Source organism: Rhopalosiphum maidis, chromosome 4, assembly GCF_003676215.2.
Source record: "Rhopalosiphum maidis isolate BTI-1 chromosome 4, ASM367621v3, whole genome shotgun sequence".
NCBI classification, from domain to species: domain Eukaryota; kingdom Metazoa; phylum Arthropoda; class Insecta; order Hemiptera; family Aphididae; genus Rhopalosiphum; species Rhopalosiphum maidis.
Window position 1 is genome coordinate 50,977,725 of NC_040880.1, and position 18,079 is coordinate 50,995,803.

At 26.6% G+C, this 18,079-nt stretch overlaps 1 long non-coding RNA gene across 1 annotated transcript; it reads left to right on the forward strand.

Moving 5' to 3' along the window:
• The first annotated feature begins 10,175 nt into the window (after nt 1-10,175).
• LOC113557044 lies at nt 10,176-17,784 on the forward strand. The gene is made up of 3 exons (XR_003405569.1): nt 10,176-10,304; nt 16,566-16,665; nt 17,371-17,784. It is a non-coding gene; the product is annotated as an uncharacterized LOC113557044 (long non-coding RNA).
• Nucleotides 17,785-18,079: the final 295 nt, after the last annotated feature.

Here is an 18,079-nt window from a genome sequence, read left to right on the forward strand (position 1 = left end):
AAAAAATAATAAATTACATTTTAATTATTAAAATATCTTAAAATAAAAAGAGCAAAATTTATACTGAATGCCATGCTTTCAATGATAATTATAAAAATTATAAAATACTTTGTAATTTTTAAAAGCTTATCAAAATAAAATTATTATTTTCATTTATACCTATAAAAATTTCTAATTTTTATAAAATTTCTACTGGCCGGATTCGGACAGCGGGCCTTGGGTATCTACTATTGGTTGGTTTACTATTAATATTTAATACTTATCTCAAGCAATTGCAGTAAATTGTATGATTCAACCTTTTAGACTTTCGAAAATAAGCTATGTAGAAAATGAGATTATACCTAACATACAGACTAAGCCGTAACCGTTATGCGTGGTTATGGAGTAGTACTAACTACAAAGATGTTAAACCTAAATAAAGTCCAAATATTCTAAGCATTTAGAAAATGAATGCCCTCGCCTAAATGTTTCTAATTTTTCACAACACACGGATATAAAACCTTAAGTAATAAATTAAGAAGCCATATTATTATATTTATATAATATTTCAGCAATAAGTTTCTCATACAAATTCTTTAATTAAAAATGTTGCTTCTTTAATCTTTTATAATAGTTGCCAGTTGGTAGTCCTTTAATGCACTGAAAGTTTTATTAGAGTCAGAATATTTTACAAGACTAAATAAATACTTATATTTATATCATAAAGATAAAGTGTATTATAAATGAGTGGCATTTTTTATAAAATATTTTATAATTCTGGTTAACATACAATTTTGTTGTGTACATTTAGTCTATACTCTTATTATTTAAAAGAAGTTAGTTGAGTGTATACGTATTTTTTTATAAAATAAAAATACTTAATGAATCAATAAAAATTAATTGTTGTTAGTTTATTAAATCGAAGCAACAATATACAACAATAATTTATTAGTTATTAGTTCATATCATCTTGGTCCACAGATAGAAGAAATAAACTAGATTACTAACTGTAATTTAGACGCTTATTAGTATTAAAACAAAAAAAGTTGTAATTTCCCACCATTTTATTGTTTTATTATTAATATATTAGTTTTATCAATAATTACATTTATTACAATTATGAATATAAATGTATACATAATATTATTATATAAATATTTGTTGTCAATTATATAAGCAATATAGCACAAAATGATGGCCAGATTGTCTGTAATAAAAACTTATAATTTCTACAACAATTTCGGATTTTAACTTCACCTGTCATCGCAATAACTATCAACTTAATTAACTTTTCATATGTGTAACTTAAATCCAGAAAGTCATATTTATTTTTATTTTTGTCGGCAAATTTGCTAACAAATATATGTGCTTTGTAAAAACTCATTAAAAAAAAAACTTACTAACCCATATAAAATATTAAACAAAACAACGACAAATTTATATTTATATTTATTTAGTAATAAATGCTAAATTGTCATATACCTGCAGTTAGTAGTATAAATACCAGTGTGTATATTCCACTTCACTTTATACTAACCTAAATATTAAGTTATCTTGAGGTAATCGTTAATGGTTGACACAGTAGAAATTAAACTGAATAAATAATTGTTGCTCAAACAATTATAATTATGTATGGTAGCTGGTAGGTTATGTATTTAAAATGACAGTAAACTGCGTATTCTATTTCTATTGTGGTTTGTATTACACAGGTTTTAGTTGTTTAACTATAGACGTTGTGTTTATTGCATTTTAATTCAACGTCTTGTAAGTTGTATAGTAGGTAATGGGTTGCACTGTTTTTATAGAAATCTGTAAAACGATGTAATGTAGCCACTAGGTATTCGTATTATATGCTATAGCGTCTTTTTAGTATAAGCTCTTGTATAGAACAATTAGTAATTACCATCTATATTAGTATCTACAAATATTATTTAGTCGTAAAATGTAGTTGTACATTGACCACATTGTACTTTATATTGGATAAACTAATTTTTAGCTTGTATAACAAATAATCACTAATAATAGTCGTCGTAATTATAAGCCACTGAGACGCGATTTGATGGGAAATAAATTAGTGTTAGAATTGAAAATAGAAAATTAAAAACGTAATTGAACCAGGAAAAATAAAATAGTACCTTTATCATTGAAAACAAAAAATTTTTTTTTTAAATTGCTTATGTTATATCAAAAATTGACGGTATTCATCTGTATAGTAAGTATAGGTACCTATTTCAGTTAGTTTTAAATCGCTATTTCTGCAATAATAACAAGTCGAAAAACCAATGAAGGGAGATTTAAGTTTAAATCACGAAAACCATTGATAGGTATATATGATGTGCAAGTCTGCAACAGATAAAACGATATTAGTGGTGGTCGCTGTGGTTAGATTATAAGCTTTAAAGAAAGAAAAGAGAAAGGTAGACAGAGCTTCTGACTCATTCAATGACGATTGGAGAAAAAGAGTAAAAAGGTATGTTTAGCGGTGGCGGCGACCCATAATAATTTGAATTCAGAGTGGCGCGCGCTGAACGAGTACGGTGTGTGTAGAGCGGTACTATATATTGATCTGGCTGAGTTTCCGCGACTCTCTCTATCGTCGTCGTTGTCTTTGTGTTCCCATATTATCTGGTGAGCGTATTTGGTATGTAAATATGTATGTATGTATGAATGTATGTATGTATGTATGAATGTATGTATGAATGTATGTATGTATGTATGTATGTATGTATGTATGTATGATGTATGTATGTATGTATGTATGTAAGTATGTATGTATGTATGTATATATGTATGTGTGTGCGTGTGTCTATAATATTAAATGTCGTTGACGATTGAAAGTTATGGTCCAACGTAGCAGTAGCTGAAGTAAATTCCCTTGAATCTTTTTGCTTTTGCGGACTACTTAGAAATAAACAACTTCATATAAACGGATGATATATATTATTCGAAGACGAAAAAAATTGAGAACTCTCACCTCTTCCCGATATAAAAATTCTATCAACTCATTGGTTTGTGTGGGTGATGATGACAAATAAACCACAATGACGATGTGACGATGTGATGACAGTTTAGAGGGGTTGCGGGAGCTTGGAAAAACGGAAAGTTTTACAGGATTTTTACCAGACGAACGGTGCGGAAGAACCATCAATCTTCTTATTCCAAAACTATTCAAAATCCGAAAGTATATATACATAGGCATGCGTATTTACGCAGATTGACTGTATAATTTATACGGTTGAAACAAAACTATGAATACCATTGTGCAATTATACATGGCTATATTTTCTAAATATATACATAACATATCTTGAGCATAGGTATACATAACACAATACAATAATAATTTATAAAATTTATTATGATTCGTTTTGTTTAATTAAAATGTTTTACTCGTAAATGTTGTTGAGTGTAACTTTCACGGCCTCGTGGTAGAGGTTCAAAAGCGAGGAAGAGAATACTTACGAGGTCAGGCCCAATAGAGGCTAAATACAATTTTAAAATGTCTTTAACGTTTATATTAGCTAAAATGTATTAAAAATAAGTAATATTTTAATATTAAAATAATTTATATGTTTATAGTTTATCACTTTTTAAAACTACGTGTATTTAATTTATATACATAAATATATTTATATAACGTTTTGTGTTTAACCCATTTTTTTGTCCTTATAGATCTAACCATAGTAAATGGGTTTATGTTATGCGTGTCGTCGTTTTTCAATCCTACTAATTAACATGTCCTTAAAAACTAACCCATGTGTGGTTTGCGTTTTCCAAGAATAATGTCCTCGGTCTACCCTTTTATAATTTTAAATTATCAATCCCAAAATAATATTCACCACTGACCAATATTATACTTTTTTAATGATATAATCAGAACGAATTATACTAACAACGCCCGCAATGAATAAAATTTGATATAGGTATAACATTTAATGTTATGTATTACAAAAACATCAGCATTCTTCGTATATTATATTATGAAATAAATTGTTTCATATTAATATGTCAACGTCAAATTTAAAGTATATAGTGCCAAAGTAGTTAATTAATTGAGTCTGGTTCTATATTGTATGTATGGTTAAATTAATTATTGTAACAATTTGTGTTGTAGGTGTATGATATAATGTAATTACAAATTCAAAATATTTTGTTTACTTTTACTTTTGTAGTTTACGGGTAAATATGTCAAAATAATATCCAATTAAGAGTGTGTATACACATATTTTATTACATTCTTTTCATAATGTAATATTTTATACTTTTTATTAAATACATGAGTTAACATACCTAATTAATTTAATGAATTACAATCTAACTTATCAAACTAATTTATATATTATAAAATTAATTTTATTAAAAATAAGTAATCTATAACGAAATGAAAATAAAACACAAGTGCGTATTTTATGTTACTCGTATTAGCTTATTTTCAAAACATAAAATAAAATATTATGTACCATGTACCAAATACTATAATTAAATTTATCTAGGAATAACATACTGCACCACATAATATTAAATTGAACTACTACTATATTAATTGAAATAAAATAAACTAATGGGACAACTATATATTGTGTAATATTATAAAAATGTAATTTTTAAAATTTTCTCCAGTGACATCATCGTCGTTACATTATTGATTTTTATTGTTTTCCAAATCAAAATTGACTATAAATAACGTATTGCCGTTTCTTCCTTATAAATCTCATACAACTAATTTTTATCTAGTTTCTAACACAGCAATATAAATGAATTTCCAAAAACATTTTACGTTGAAAATGTTGAGAGATAATAAATAAATCTTACAGTTCAATTTTATACAACATTATTAATATTTCATTATTCGTTGACTATTGTATTATTGTACTCATGAAGTCATGATCGTATTGAGATTCATATTTGCCAGTTTCTTGTTGTGTGCATATTTTATACTGATAAATAACAGAATTTTTACACACTATATTCTAATAAATCACATAAGCATAGTATATAAAAGTTTAAAAAAAATGTGTAATTTCATTATTTATAACATAATATCTGTTTAATAGAAGTCAACACAATTTATTTACAATCATATTATGATTTATTCACATACGATAAACTACCGGATAAATTGTGTACGGTATTATCTACATAAAACATAAGTTCATGATTCCAGACGAATTTTAATAATACGGCAAATACCACGTCTCATATCCCACTAACGCTGCAGCAGCGATTCCATTATTTCAATTGACTAAATGATGTCTCTTAGTCGTGTACCTATATCATATTATGGTAACTACGAGTTTCGTCGACAATGTGTTAACGTTTTCAACACTAATTAATGCGAGTAATTACACAGTGTATATACATACATTATACATACACGTACATTCACGACCTTTATATATTCAGAGCAATTCACCGAGCACGATCATCTATTTTTTCTTCATTAACGCAGCTATTCAAAATTTAGAATTTTCAGACCCTATTTTAAAATTCTTGAAATTTATATACTATTTAAAATAGTAGCTTGTGAAAATACAAACTTTTATTTTTTCTGTAAATTATTCAATGGAAAATTTTCTGAAAATATTGACGTATCAGAATCAAAAATTCGAACGACCGGCTTTGAGTTATGTGACTTTATGAACTAAGGAATAAGTCCGATATGCGTGATATGGAGGACTATGGTGTTTTAACAATATTTTAGTGATTTATATTATCTATTTATATGTAAAAATGGTCTAAGTATAATAAATTCACTCTTAAAACGTTGTTCCATTGCGCCGATTGTAAAATCTGGTAATCAATAATTATCAATGGTTGAAAACTGTAAATCTATCACAATCCCTTCACATTTATCAAAATGATTCGATTCATTTATATTATTTACATACAATCTAGTCTTGATTGTGTGATTGTTTGCTGTCCTTGATCGGTTGGTTAATTGAGACTAAGATTAAAGTCTACAGCTTAATATATCAAAATGTGAGATAATGACTTTCACACATCCTAAAGACTATACAAATTCCAAATGCATTTTACTATTTTAGCGATTCAATTTTCCTATGATACTATGAATCAATTCTGATGGTATCCATCACAATTGATTAAGCAGGTTAGGTTAGAAATAAAGTTTAAGTGTTTTTTTATTTTTCTACTACATACAAATTGCCCTTTGAAAGACTACTAGTCAACTATTCGGTTTGCTCAGTCTATCAGATCACCGACAAATGACTAATATAACGTTCTTAAACCAACTTATTATAACTGATCATGTTGATTTATCTACCCTGCTAGTGATTATTATCAACCTGAGATGTGACGCCTTCTTGCTAACTGACAAATTCCACCGCCTTTCATTATAATACTTCTCATTACTACTAATTACATATGTGTATGATTATAATCTAGATCATCTAATAAATATGACAAACGAGAAGTTTGACTTTAATTACAGAGCATTTTTAATTAAATATGTTAATTATATAAACTGGTAAGATATTTTATTTGTTTACTTGTATTTTTATTATTTTAAGTTAAATAATCATTGTTTTATTTTAAATCGAATAAAATAAAATAAATATTAGATATAATTTTATATCTAATTTATTGTTTTGTAAAACCATTTTTAAGGACTATTACCCTTATTATATAAACGTTTTAATAAATGAGAAACTACTTGTTAGAATATTGAATTAGGTACATCAACATTTAAAAAAAATGTATACTAAATAATTTACAGTAAAAATTAGTGTTCTCATTTGAATAACAGAAATTTTTATCACTACAGAATATTTTTTAAGAAATAAAGTAATATAAAAAGTCCAATAATTTAAAATATGGTTTTTAAGTATATTTAAAAATTCCAAAAAAAAAATTGAATAAATTATAAATTCAATATTAAATAAAAAATGAGAGTGAGCATGCTCGGTGAATCACCCTTTGTATATTTTAATCACATAGGTTGGCAGGTCGTATGCCTATAATTATACCTATACGATACGACAGCAAGTTCGTTAAATATAAATTTCGCACCACCACAATAATAATTTGCCGTTACCGCTATTCATATACACATTTTAAGGTCGCATGTACGAACTTACTATATCATAGCGTATTATTATTATTATTATTATTATTACTACACTATACATCTATTACACACGTTTATTATAATAATATGGACGTGTGAAATACATAAACAGAGCTTTTAACTTTCGTCGAGGAATTATGCTGTCAACGAGTATACGAGTATGCGTTCGTCCGTTTATATAGATATATAGTACAGCTATAGGTGTGTGTGATGTGCGTGATGTGAGCGTATATGCAAATTAATTCGTATATATGGGGTCGTATACGTAAAATCAGGGACATGCTGCAACGTGCAGAGATAGCATTTATTTTTTTTAAAGGGTTTATTGTGTCAAAATTGTCGACTGGTGTGTAATAATGATAATAGAATACGCATTTCATATATATATAGAAAGGAGAGTGTCGTTCCTGCCAAACTTTTCTATTATATTACATCGTTAATAATAATATCCCCTAGTGTTTTTACGGTATGCGAGTTTCAGTCAATCATAATATAATAAGGAAGACGTACTAATAATGCATCATACTGTTAATATGGTACATCATCATATTAATGATTAATAATAACAGTACAATAATAATTCTATAACTACAATCACAATCAAATCAAATGAAAATGAAACAATTTGATTACCCGTGCTGAGTATACTACTATACCATTACCATATTAGCATATATGCTCGGTGCCGTAGCTAGATAATTGTGTGCCCAGGTGCTAATTGGTCTAGGTGCCCCATAAATTTAAACGCTATTAGTAACTAATGAGGCTCTTTAGTCACTACAAAGTCTCCTAAAAATTTTAGTTTAGACTTTTAAAACTGCAGCGTTTTTGCCCTGCCCATAAAAAGTGTTTATTCCAGCATAAAATTATATTAGTTAATTTAGGTATTTGGTATGAAACTTACTAGATTGCCATTTTGTTAAGTATAAAAGTATATATACCAAACAGTCAAATTTTATCTGTAAATTGTAATTACTTAATTAAATAGCCATTTATAGTGTACCATTTACAAATACATGTATTAAAATAAATATATGGAGACAAACAAATTTATATACGTTTTATATAATTCAATGTATTATCAAAGAACTTTATTAAGTTAACATCAAAAACGTTATGAAGTATCTATACTTATATTATTATACTATTATAATAACTAGATTATAATATAATCTAATATTATAATCACTATTTAAAATTACTAGATCATTAATGTTAATGATTGTATTAAATTATACTCATAGTATCCTATACAATATAAACACATAAAAAATTAAAACTAATACATAATTTAAATTATATTTTACACAAATTGATTGAAATACACATTATTAATAATTGTGGGTATGACGGCCACAACATATTTTTTTTTTTTTATACTATTTGGTATAAAAACACCAATAAATATCTATATCAATCTTTATAAAAAAAAACCTCAAACTCATATTTTGCTTTGTAAAAATAATAATAATAGTATTAAATAATTATCAAAATTATAAGTTAGATATTAACTAGCATTATTAATGATAACTGTTCTATGTTGGGTAAAACTCGCGTCTCATGCTAATATGCTAACGACACTATATATAACTATTACCGCCTATTACGCGTCTGTCTACATAATAACTAAAAAATATCATTCTATTGTAGTATTGTTCATCATCTTATATTATTTTATTTTTTATTTGTTGTATTAAATATTTTTGGTCACATTATCAAGTAATCGGCAGGGCCCTTTCAAGATCAAGTGCCCCGGTTCAATGCTACGCCTGCATCGGTGGTTACCACGGCACTGAATACAAGCTAAAAATTAGTTTATCCAATATAAAGTACAATGTGGTCAATGTACAACTACATTGTACGACTAAATAATACGTGTAGATACTAATATAGATAGTAATTACTAATTGTTCTATACAAGAGCTTATACTAAAAAGACGCTATGGCATATAATACGAATACCTGTGGCTACATTACATCGTTTTACAGATTTCTATAAAAACAGTGAAACCCATTACCTACTATACAACTTACAAGACGTTGAATTAAAATGCAATAAACGCAACGTCTATGGTTAAACAACTAAAACCTGTGTAATACAAACCACAATAGAAATAGAGTACGCAGGTTACAATGCCGTTTTTAATACACAACCTATACCGTACATAATTATAAATGTTTGAGCAACAGTTATTTATTCAGTTTAATTTCTACTGTGTCAACCATTAACGATTACCTCAAGATAACTTCATATTTAAGTTAGTATAAAGTGAAGTGGAATATACACACATGGACACTGGTATTTATACTAACTGCAGGTATTTGACAATTTAGCATTTATTACTAAATAAATATAAATATAAATTTGTCGTTGTTTTGTTCAATATTTTTATACGGGTTAATAAAAAGTTTTTTTTTTTTTGATGAATTTATAATATGTTATGTCCATATGGACAACATTACGCCGTGATGCCTAATTGTTTTAAACATTACATTAACAAATAGTCAATTTGACATCATAAACCAAACCTTATTACGAGTGCGTTTTTATTAAACGTAAAACAATTAGGTATAATGATATAACATATAATTAATGTATTATTCTCGAGCCAATATGGGTATTCATGTAAATAAATAAATAAGGCTTTCTAGCTTCAAGTGTTCAACTATAATAACCACATTAAAATAATCATTTTTTCTTTAAGATCCGTGTTGATAGTTGGCTCTACTGTACAGGGACCCTCCCCTACCGCGCCTGACCCATAGACCTTCTACCACTATTGCAGTAAGAGGTCTATGATGGACTTATAATCTATAAGCCTTGTGATGGACTATGGCCTGATCAGAGATAACTTATTATTATACTCCGTTATCATCGATTTCGCTGTTTTTGAAAAAAAACGTTTCGTCTCCATCGTGGTGTTAACTGTTGAGTAAAATCCTATACGCGTTATGCGCACGGACCGACCGCACACGCGCGCGCACACACACGCACACATACACACATAATATACAATTAAAATAAGTTGCAGACACTCAACCAACTTTTTTTTATCTTATTTTCATTTGCCAGTTGTCTCATACTTGAGGTAATTACATTGCACACATACACACGTCTCATACGTCGTTGTATTTTTCTGTGGTATTACTATTTACTCAAAGCGTGCACATGCGTTTTTCCGTTTTTTCCAGTTGTTTTTGTGTTTTAACTGTGCATGTTGGCCGCCATCGCTTGAAGGTATACTATTCATTTTAAATACATTAACATTAATATTATAGTGCCTTGTAATTTGTAAAACTATTTCTAATAGACCAGTATTAAATATTATCTAAACTCTTAAACAGAATATCTACGTCCCATACTTTATTTCGTATTTTGATAGTAATAATTCATAATTAAATAATTGTCAATATAATTAATAGCTTAATTTAATAGTTTTGAATTATTTTTTCTGTTTTTTCCTGACTGGATTATGCGAGAAAGCAAATGTTAATTAAAAATTGTAGGAATGTTTTTAATTAAATAAAAAAAAAAATTGTGAAAAAATTGTATACTCATTTTCAGATAATTACTTATTTAATGTTTCTATAATTATATCCTGCAGATACAATTATAGCAGTGGTTGTTTTGAGGGTGAGTCAAGTGAGGCGGCGCCTCACCTAAAATGTTGTAGTAAATAATACTCAAAATGTGATCTTCTTAGTTAAAGCACAAATTTTGCTAATAATTTTTAACGTATTTATGATTGTATTTAAGAAAAATTTCTTCTTTAATTCACTTTAATAGTTTAGTATGAATTATTATTTATTATATTATTGTTTATCATTCCGTGTTTATTACAAAAAATATCTATAAACCGATAAGAAATGCATGAAATAATTAGTACCTATGTAAACGAACGCCGGTATTTCAGCAGGTGGCGATGTTCCAATGACAGAGCCAGATTATTTTTGCAGTTCATCGAGTTACCACTCAAAATATGGCCTGGTTTTAAGTGTTTGATCGTATTTTTTTTATTATTATAGTGCTAAAGTAGTACAATTATTGGAAGTATATGTAATTGATTCGAATTATTTAAACCGTACAGTAGCTGTAATCAAACGTTAGAAATTCTGAAACTCGGTAGACCGATATCTTACCAATCCGCCGGCACTGACCAATGACGTCAGAGAGGCACCGTTTAATATCATCTCATCTCAAGAACATGGTTAAACTGCTTAAACATTTAAAAATACGTCATACCAGCATGTATTATCTCAATCTGACTAACGTATAGTATATCAAAATGTACGCTCAATAGTTCCAATTGTATTGTTAACTTATTAAATGCTAGTGCGAATTAATCAATTATTAAATTCAAAGTTAAGAACATTCTCTGTGTTCTCTCATTAAGAGCAGTAGCGGTGCGTGAATAAAATTTACGGGGAGACTTAACTTTTGTTTAACTATTAGCTATTTATGTACATTTTTACTTAAAATATTAGTATTTTAGTCAATGCTGTAACTGATTAAATTTGTTAAATAATTCCGAATATAGTTATCTATATTTTTGATAGATAATTTATTCAATTTCATTATAAGTTATTAATTTGAATTACTGAAAAAATATAGATAAATTGCATTGTTTGTTGCGTTTATCACAGCCACTAAGCCATGTAAATTTACTATACCAACTGGTTTTGAAATTTACGAGTAAATTTTCCGTCTTTATATTCAATGGCTAAATATGGAATAGGCTTTTTGTTTTTTAATTAACATTTTTCATCATAAGTAAATAAATGAAAATCTTTGTCCAATAACTCATCTAAAGGACAATGTTTTAATTCCATATTTTTAAATTTATTAAAAACGCGGTAAACTTACGACGCACTTACAAACATACACACCGATTACGTATATACTAATGGGCAATGGCAAATATTACTAATGAGACTAGTCTCACGGATTCTATACAAAAACCATTATCGCTGTGATTCCCCCTCCGAACTTTTATATGCCATCTATAATATTAGACTGGAGACTGTTGATCGACTGTCTCATTCGTATTACGACCTCATTGCCCGTCGTTAATCATTATCGTTAATTCCAAGAATTGTGTACCTAGTGCAGCACTAGTAGTGATATTTTCTTAGAACGTATGCGTATAACGTATACACACACACACACACACATATATATAGTGAATATAGTTGACAAAAGTGGTATTATTCCTACATGGATTACACAAATACCTATAAGAAAATATTTAAAAATAAATTAAAAATTAGTTCAATTGCAATGTTATAATTATTGGGGAGACACAGTCTCAAAGTCTCCCCTGATTAAGAGTAATTTAATTTAATTTTTAAGTGAATTATAGCATTTTTAGTACTTTCCTGTTATACGAGACTACGGCTATTTTCGTGACTACCACCCAAGATCACCTCCTTTATCGCGACTACTACAATTAGATGTACGATATCCACGCGCTGCGTTCTAGCGTAGCAATTCACAATTATTATATTATCTATTATATTATTATTATATATATATATACAGAGTGATTCAAAATGTATGTTACAGCCATTTTAACACATCGATATTAAAAATAGAGAACAATTTATGATACAAAAGTTTTTTGATGTAGAAACATCTAAAATGATTATACGACACTTATATTATTACATTTTTTTTTATATATAATTCGTTAATGTGGCTATCATTATTTATTATTTTATTTGTAGATTTACCATTTTTTACCACTATTATTTTTTTATTTATTATAATTATTATTTTATTGTCTTTAATGACAGTACGCCACATATGTATCGTGTGTTGTGTAATACAATACAAATGATTACTGGGTATTTAAATCCTTTTTTTATATATATAATTCGAATATAGTCATCCCAACAATACTTACTGATTAAAAAAATATCAAAGAATTAAATATATAGATGCATTATACAAATATAAATATTAAATAAAACTAAGGTAGTCTGTGATAATAGGAAAGTGTGCAAATTTTGGCAGTCTTAGATAACAGGTTTGTGGTGTTTCACAAAACAACCGCGGTAGTCTTATATAACGGAGGTAGTCGCGAAAATAGCCGTAGTCTCGTATAACAGGAAAGTACTGCATTATTTTTGAATATTAATATATTACATATACATAACTCGCTTAAAAATTAAATTACTGTAGAAATCCAATGATTGAACACGGATAATGATAATTTTCTTACATTTAAGTTTAATAATAGGTAATTTTACTAATATTCAAGCTAAACACATTTAACGGGAACTTCTAATCATACATTTTGGTAATATATGCATTAGTAAATGCATTAGAGTGCTTTAAACAGTATAAATAAGCAATAACTTATCATAAAATGGATTATTTAAATATTAAATAATAATCTTTTTTTCATATATAATTTATTTTGTCAATATTATTATTATTAGGTCATTACTCATTATATATAATATATATATTAAAATAATATGCATTTATATATGTATTTTTACCAAAAATAATATATCCTACTTTAAAGACGATTAACTATAATATTTAAATACATAATAAAGTATTTTAATACTATTCGTATATTTAATTAATTTAATCATAACAAGTTAAGGTAGTATAAAAAAAAATAAGTTGAAATAAGTTAAATTGCAGGCTGTAAAGTTTATCGTGTTATGTTTCAGTTAACATTATTTAAGTTCCGAGTAATTTTTTTTTTAAATCTCACTGAATTAATCTACAATGCTACATATACTTACTCATAATATTTTTAATATGATTCGTATTCATAAATTGCAACAATAATTCAGGACAATTTTTAAACACAAACTTTATTAAGATAAGTTAATATATAACTTTATCAAAACATCAAATGTATAGAACTGTTATCTAGATATACGCGATTGTTTCGCATTTATCATTTACTGTCCATCGTAAGTGCGTTATGCAAAACCAAATATCCTAATCAGAAAAAGAGCATACAAGATTTGTTAATTTTATTCGACTTTTTCATGTCAAAATATAGGTACACACCAATGGTGATTACGATGCTCGGTAGGGCGATGTTCGTTTGGGCAAAGGTAATAATTTTGACCAAAAAAATAATAATCTGTTTGAGCGACTGTTTGATCAATTGTTCCGTTTGGGCGAGTAAAATTATTTTCACCTATGCGAAGTAAAAACCTGGTGATATATACGGATGATATCGTTAGTAATCATATTATTGAAAATAAGATTATGATTCAGACATGATTTTGCTTATATATAACATAATATATATTATAAGCATTTTCATACAAAGCCAATAGATTACTTTAAAATGTACTAATTATATTATATGTAATTTTATTTATTATTTTTTGACTGTAGATTACTTTCTACCTATATAATAATATAACTTATACCTACACCAATATATTTTTTAAATAGGACTTATTAATTATGTATATTTATATGATTTTATTTAATTAATTGTTGAGTTTCTATTAAAATCATTTTCATACTTATTCGTCCTAACGGTATATATCTATTCGCCTTAACAGACCATATTTTGGGTCGATTCACCCAAACGGTCTGCGTCCGCTCGATGAGTACATGAGTATACTCTTCAGTCTTTGTTTAATAGTATTACATATACTATAAAATATATTGTTATTATTTTATTAATCCATTAATAACATAATAACATAATAGTATATTATAAATATTTTAAACAAGCATAACTGCATAAGTATTGTGAATAATTGTGTGTGAGACAGCGTCCATACAATAATTAATTCCGATGATTTCTAAATTTTGTGTAGATCTCAGTGCTGCTGGAGCATATAGTCTTATAATAATTGATCTAGCTCGATAGATTGTGCTAAATTATTCATAATCATAAATAACAAATAAAGTATATTTATTATTTTATTTTGTGTGTACTCTGTTTAATCGTTATCCATAATATTCTTTATGCACTTCAACACTGCAAGCTTTAATGTAAATGTCCTTTTTCGAACACACGGATTACCTTTGTAATTAAAATAACATGCATATTATATTTTTTAAAGGCTACAAAATATATGATTCACACGCCGCACAATAAAAAAAAAGTGGTGTAAGTTTCAATTGGTGAAATATAGCGATCTAAATATAAAATAATACATAACTTAATTAATGAAAATTATTGAAAAATAATACAAATAATTATATAATAATAAATAATTTGTAAAGTAAAAAATCTTCCAATATAAACGTCTTTCACATTATGTGCATTCAGAAAATGGTGGTCCCGTATAGACACTTCAACTCAAAATCTCAACTGTCTGGTACGCAATAATAAAACAAAAGAAAAAATATTTTAAGTAGTGCAAAAGTATAATGTTAGCACTTCAACCTTATTCTTGAGGTACATTAATATATACAGATGAATATTGCACACATTCTTGTGTTTTAATATTATACTATAATTAATCTAATATAAAAATAAAATACATACCTACGTCCTATACTTATATAGTTATATACATAAATACAGATCAATTTCAAACTGATGATTTTTAAGTCTCTTTAATAATTGTATTCCGTGAATAATAGATAAAGTCTTAAATTTCGTTATACAAATAATGATAATACAATATATAATTTTAATAGTGTTTAGAATATATTCTTTAAAAAAATATTACTAGGTCTTTAAAATTTTGAAAGGAACGATGAATGTATTCATTTTACAATGATGTTTACTTTATTTTTCTTGCGTGCAAAGAAATTTAATACAAAATACATTATAAAGTAAAAAAAAAAGGATCCGACTTTCAACTTTGAATGCGGTTTCTGGTAGTAAATTGGATCTAATTTGTAGTTTTAGGAATTCATTATAGAAAATTCTCAAAATAATCCCGAAAAACGGAAATAATGACAGCATTATATATTTAAAACATATAAATATACCCATAGTATAATGAATATTTATAAATACAATGTACATAACTAAATTTTCTTTGTTTTTTTACAATGCATGTTATTTATCATTTATGATTTTATTGGGTCTTTCAAATTATTGACTCACTTGGACACTTAGTTAATGCAACCAAATACTGGTCTCAAAGTAAGTCAAATAAATTGCGAATATATTATAAAATACAAATACATAATTGATGAACAAAAAATATGATAACTGCCAAATTCGCTATAACGACGATAATGGAGTAAAGACTCAAAAAATAATAAAATATATTTCAATGATAGAAAATATATAGTGTATAGGCCCAAGTTCCATGGTTATTTCCGAGGAAAAAATCGTAATCAATAATAAAATAATTAGGTCATCGGCATAGGTAGGTTATATTATATTATAGGTGAACCGAAAACCATAGATTACATTACTAACTTTCGTTACTGGTAACGTTTAAATGTACTTCATGAAAGAAATATTATTTTATTTATTTACAACATATCTACACGCAATATTAAAAAATTCAGTGATCCTTAAAAAATTTTTAATTGTTTTTGTTATAGTTCTTGAACATCGTAGTTTTTTATAACAACGAGTATATATTAATCGTAAACTTAAGAAGTTTTTTAATTTTGAGACGCTGATGGAATACTCTATATAAAGGTAATTACTAAAACTATTATTAACAATTATTAATTTTAAATTTAGATAGAATCAATAAATACATTTATTAGTTTTTTATTCATGGATTTTTATTATAATTTTTATTTAGTTTGACATCGAAAATTTTAATAATTTAATTTCTTTAGTATAGGACAATAAAAAGGACTGCAAAAGATGGAAATATTTTAATATTATAATTACACCAAAGGGAGTGTGATATCTGTATATATTAGGATTTAGGAAATTAAAAATAATGGAAATACATATGCAGAAATGTTTACACAATGAAATCTTTAAAATAATTAGTCTTATTTTAACTTATTTATAATTTTATTCACACGGTTCTACTTTCTACATACTATATATTGTGGTATTAACATAGATTAAAACAATAATAATATACGATTTAATATTATAATTTATAGCAACTATTATAATATTATATTATTAGGAGACTATTATACTATTATTTTTTTTTTAATTAGAAATAGATAGACAATATTCAATCAAAACCGTTATTGGTATGTAATGTTTTATTATTTATTTCAAATTTAAAGTTAAAAGTTTGCGTTTATTAAAAATTGTGATTCCGTTTTTTTCTAATTTTTCATTGGCTCTCGATAAATATATATTAGTTTAATACACTTATAAAAAATAAAAATATATGTTATTAATAAATTTAATAGGTTTTATTGGGTTTTCTAGGATGGTATCTGCACACAAATAAAGTAAAATAATATAAACTTACAATTATGGAACACAAAGGTCAAAGAGAATACAGTCATCCATACAAAAATCATAACTTCAGAAATAGATATGGGACGAAAAAACCAGACAATATTAAGAACAAGTATCAAGAAAAAATAATAAAAAAACATTTCGGATTCAAACACCTGGAAGAGTTGAGCAACAAAGAATCTTCGGATATTGTATTTGTAATATGTAATCAATCTAATGGTTTTATAGATTTATTTAAACAAAACAAAGATCCAGACTGGTTATTTTTACTTATGAAGATTACTGCAAAGATTTGCAATACCGATTTTTTGGTGAGCAAGCAGTCTATATTAATTGAAATATGTTGGAACTCAATATTTATTGATCATTTGAAGTCGTACATTATCACTACTCCAACAGAACAAAACAAAAATCGCCAGTCGAATCTTGAAACGTTTTTACAGTTTTAACGTCTTACAGTCTGCCAGTCTATTACAGATTTATTTCTAAAAATAGCTACTGAAATCTTACACAGCTTAATTATTTGTTTAAGAATGGCATTGTCAGACATAAAAATCAACTGTCTTGATATTAAAATAAATGACGTCATGTTATTGGCTAAAATCACAAAAATATTAAATCGATTTGCAAATATAAAATTGAATAATGACACGAAAAATGACAATAAAAACAAACT